This window comes from Acinonyx jubatus, chromosome B3 (assembly GCF_027475565.1).
Source record: "Acinonyx jubatus isolate Ajub_Pintada_27869175 chromosome B3, VMU_Ajub_asm_v1.0, whole genome shotgun sequence".
NCBI lineage: Eukaryota > Metazoa > Chordata > Mammalia > Carnivora > Felidae > Acinonyx > Acinonyx jubatus.
Window position 1 is genome coordinate 22,894,013 of NC_069386.1, and position 5,512 is coordinate 22,899,524.

Genomic DNA, 5,512 nt, shown 5'->3' on the forward strand with positions numbered 1-5,512 from the left:
TGAAAGATGCCAAGTCAGACCATGAACGCCCCTCCTGTAAGGAGGCAATTCAGCTCCAAACACAGGTTACTTTCAAGCCTTAAACTAAACTTCTCATGTTTCAGAAGTACGTGCTACACTGATTTTGGAATCGGGACCCCTGGGCTCATAGCGCCATCTAGCATCAACAGAAATGGGAGGCCAACAGCAAACTAACAAGTTTAAAAAAATAGGTGGCTGCGGAGGGGAGTGGGGGGGGGGGGGTGACCCAGGAACCAGAAATGCCTGTGTTCATTTGAGCAAGATTTTTAAATATTTATTTGAAAAGTGAAACATAATGAATAATTGTTGCAGGGGGAAAATAATGTGATTTTATGATTATTCTCGATAAAGATACAGAGAAGACTGGCCCATATCCACTTTACATTTTACAAGTAACATAAGGGTTAAAAAACTGATGTGAATTCTATTAGATTGATTTCATTTACAAACATGGATTAAAGGAGTGGATTACCATGGAGATATATATATATATATATATATATATTTCATGTTTGATATAAAATTAATTCAGTTGACTTCTCACGGTGTCACACTAATCCTTGGAAATATGTATGTGTGTTTACAAACACCATTTTCCTCTTTAGTTACATTATAGTTCATGAGCATAATTTTAAGCTGAGGCCTTTATACGTTATTATTCTTTAAACCATTTTTCCAATCTGATAGGCCTGGTGTGTTTGTTTGAGGCTCCCCAGGCGGAGCCTTGTACTCTTAACACCCCAGGGTTCCGACTCCTACAGCACAGGAAGCCTTCGCTGCCTCCTAGCAGGACTTCAGCCGGCAGGAAATGCGCCATTGTACAGTGCGGCCGGCTGGCTCTCGCAGTGCGCTGTGGGAAGGTCACGTGCTTTTCCGGCGACTGCAAAGGCCGATCCTGTAAGTTCCGTGGGGCATAGGCGGGGCGTTATCAGGTGCGTCACTCCTTACCGTCCGGTTTTCATTTCCGTGCTCTGCGCTATGTGCGTTCCTCTTTCTGTCACCCTCCGCGAATTTCCTGTCATCTGCCCTGTAAAGACTTTAACAAATTATTTAAGTATTCCCCCGCCCCCCCCCAAAAAAAATTCTCCCAGACTTCTTATCATGGTTTCGGGTCTTGATCTTTAACTTTATGTTAACTTCGGGTTATTTGTTCCCGCCCCTGAGAAAAGTACAAACTGATGTGTCCACAGCATTCTCTTCCTTTTTTTTTTTTTTTGTACAGTTAGATAAGCATTACCAAAGCCATAATTTTGTACCCTTTATTTACATTTCATTTATTGCATCCATCTGCAAAGTCTAAATATGTTTTAATACTGATGTTGAGTATTTTTTATGGTATACTATTTTAATCATTTCTATGTTTTCCTTTAGATTCTGTATTGCTTCTCTAATTGTTTTTTTCTTTCTACACCAATAAAATATCTTTAATATACGAAGACTTTAGGGTCTTCAAAGTTAAACTTTCCCAAAGTCTCAATATTCACATTTTATTTTTTTTAAGATTCTTAAACAATTATGGCACAAAGTTGAAAAAAGTTTTACGACTTTTAAAATACCTACTGAATCTTGGTTTTCTATATGTCCTGACTTATCTTACTCCATTGTCCTAGCTGACATCTTAGAACTGATCATTCAATCCCAAAATTGTTCTGATACTGCCTCTGCTTTCCCTATACTATCCTCCCAGTTCTGGTTCAGTTTTTTTCCCTCCCTCCCTCCCTTCTTTCCTTCCTCCCTTCTTTCCTTCCTTCCTTCCTTCCTTCCTTCCTTCCTTCCTTCCTTCCTCTTTCTCTGTCTCCCTTTCTTTCATTCTTTCTTTTTCATAGAAAATATTCCCCAAACTCTAATTCAGAGGTCAGCATTGTTTTTGTTTTCTGTAAAGGGCCAGATAGTAAGCATTTTAAGCTTGGAAGGTCCACTATGGTCTCTGTGACAGTTATTTATCTCTGCGATGTAACATGAAAGCAACAATAGACCATATATAAATGAATCACATGACTCCATTCCAGCAAAGATTTATTTACAAATGTATGAACTGACCAATGAAGGTGGTTTCTGACTGTAGCTTAATAAGCACCTTGCTTATGGTAAACGACATTGTAGTTTATACAACTCAAAAGTCATGTTTTATTTTTGTTGTAAATTATTTTGATTTTACCTGTATTTTTTGCATTAAGTTGAAATATTTAAGCAATATTAGAGAAGGTAAGGGAAATGGAGGGAATCCCAACATAAAGGCACTATGGTCTGCTATAATTCATTAGTTGATTCTATTATTGTTCTATAGTCTTGTATACTTATTTTGTCATATTGACTACCCTATTTTTTTTGAAATGGGAATACATGCTGATTATAATATTAAAGAAAAATATTCAATGAAACTAGTTAAAAGTGATGTTAGGTTTTATTTGGGGCCATTATGACAGGTACGGGGATCACTGCAATGGGATTTTATAGTAGGAGAAAGAAGTTAGTCTCAACTATTGAATATAGGATAGGCAAGTGGGAATATACAGACAAAAACTAGGGTAGGAGTCAGGTAAAATTTCAGAGTTCTGGGTCAATCAGCCTAACAGGATCCTTGCTGAAGAAAGGCCAGGTTCAAGAGATATGAACTGGGGATAGTGGAGGATAAGGAAACTGATTAAGGATATTCAAGATGTTCAAATATTTAGGGTGGGAGTTTCTGGTTAAAGTATCTTAGTGGAGTACTTGCTAAAACTAGCTTTTACAAGGAAGAGCATAGATAGGACCAGGAGAAGGTTCAGGACACTTACTGAAGTTTGGCCAAGCAAAGAATTCTTGTCAGTAACAAAGAAGAAACAAAATGGAAAAAGAAAACATTGTAATTTTTTACAGTTAAGGAATTTCCGCCTTATACCACTGATCCAAAAATTAATCATTGCAGTACATTGCCACCATTAATACTTTGGTGCCTTTTTAAACTTATATTTATAAAATACATTAATGTGTCTCACAACATTTGCTTCTTTGTATGTGTTTAAATAGATTATACACAATATATAAAGATAATATTGATTTAACCAAATACTTATTGAAAAGTTATTTGGTACTGTGCATTTTTTCTGAAATTAAAGCTCATAAAATGTACATGAGTTTGTTCTATGAATTTAACTATTATATAGATGAGAAAACAAAGGTAAAATGCATTCACAACATTGAAGCAGCAATTGTTGGAGTAACAACACAAGATTATTATTTTACATGCTGAGACCATATTATTCACTCCTGTAAATCACAGTATCACATATTTCTGTTGACTTACAGCCTGAAAGGTTAATTCTGCCTCAAACCTGGTTTTGTAAATAGAATTTTAATGTAAGAGGCATGCAAATTTAATTGTGTATAGCTGTTTTCATGCTGCAATGGCAAAATTCAGTAGTTTTGAGAGAAACAATATGACTCATGAAGCCAAAATATTCACTATCTAGTCTTTACCCCACCCAGAGTTCAGTTTAGAACCTAGGCTGTTCAGTCTTTGGTATGTTAATTAGGAAGAAATCCACACTAAGACAGAGGAGGCTGGTGAGCCTGTGAATTCTTATACTACTTCAAAGAATCCCCTTCTCAAGCTCCTTTCTCTCCACAAACTCCCAATACTTTCTGCTTCCATTGGTCCTTTTCAGTTCTCAGGCCATGATTTTGACCATGTTTGGGATGAAGTAGTCAGAAGACATAGAAAGAAAACATAAAAATAATATGTGTTGGCTTTTAGAACTACAACTTCTAGCAGCAAAGAAAGTTCCCTTACTCTTACTTTTTTCTTCTTGTGAGCTCCCTTAGCTGCCACTGTCACCATGACAACAGAGTGACCTCAGGGCTTGGGAAGGAGAGATTGGAGAAAAGAAAGGGGGGAAGGGAAAACAAATTCTGCACTTTCTTAGCATTAGCAGTTCCCTTTGCAATTCTCAAATTAGAATAATAGGGCTCTGAAGCATTCTGTCTGCACCACAGTGCTCATTTCTGGGTTTCTGTATGTGTTAAATACAAGCTGGGAGATATATGTGTATCTCAGGCCAGGAAATACACAGTGGGAAAAAAATAAAGAAATATAGAAAGAAAGAAGAAAGAAAGAAAGAAAGAAAGAAAGAAAGAAAGAAAGAAAGAAGAGAAAAGAAAAGAGAAAAAGGAAAGGAAAGAGTAAAAAAACACCAGTTTAGTAGTACTTCACAATCCATTGTCCTTCCTTGATTCCTGCTAATGTTTATTTTCAGTATTTAAATAGCTGTTCCATATATTTTATTCAACATTTATAGTTATATTCAGTGGAAGAAACAGAGTGGAGTGTGCTTGCTCCCTCTTACTTGGAAAAGGAACCTTGAATGCAGTCTATTCAACCTTTGTTTTTAAATTTTGACCAAAAAAAAAAGTTTAATTTATGTTCACAAATTCATATTTATACTATAAAATATCATGTTAAAACCAAGTTCTTCATTTTAGTATCTATGTCTTTCAATTCTGTTTTGATATATTTGTATTCTTAGAAAATTTTCAATTATCAATTATAATGATATAGGCTATCACTTTTTTATATGAATGAGAATGCTACTTCTAGTATGAAATACAGATTTTAGTAATGTTTCTTGTGTTAATATTTTAAAATTTTTCCACGGCAATATATCTAGAGGATATCAAGATGAGTGGGAAACTTTGCTCTGAGTCTCATATTATATTTTAAATTTCCATGAATTTTACATGTTATGATGTTATTTATTCTAATTTTAAAATGTGTTGTTTGATCTACCAACAGCTACAAAATGGGCCCTTTACACTTTAAAGTCAACTTTCATGGAGCTAAATATAAAATTCAGAACTTGGGTCACCTGGCTGGCTCAGTCAGTAGAACATGTGACACTTGATCTCATGGCAGTGAGTTTGAGCCCACATTGGAGGTAGAGTTTACTTAAAAAAAATAAAAAGAATAAAATAAAATTCAGAACTTCCTGAATATATTCCTGAACATATATTTGTGCCAGAATAGGCTATGTCCACACTATTCAGCCAATTGCCAAACATATTCTCGTTGTACCCCTTTATATATGCCCCTTGCCCTTTATTTCTCTCCCCTCACCCCAAATTGACAGTAACAATTATGTTCTAACCTTCCATTTGCCTTTAGAGTTGTCTCTACTCCAGGATCCCCATACTGTTAAGCTAATAGTCTCCTCACTAAGGTGTTCCTGAAGCCTTTTCATTGACACCCTATGAATTTGACTATTATTGTGATTATAATTACTATTTTGTCTTCAAAAACTTAATTTTTCTTCTCTCTAATCAGTTCTCCAAAGTTTATAAAAAACAGAATAAGCAAGCAGAATATAATCAGAAAAAACATAGAATAACAATTATAATTTTTAGATATCTTTTCTAATACTTACAACTTATGCATATATATATCTTTCACTTCATTGATTTTTTTATTTTATCTTAAGTGTAGAAGTCTCAAGTGTAGACATTAGCAATCTGCATA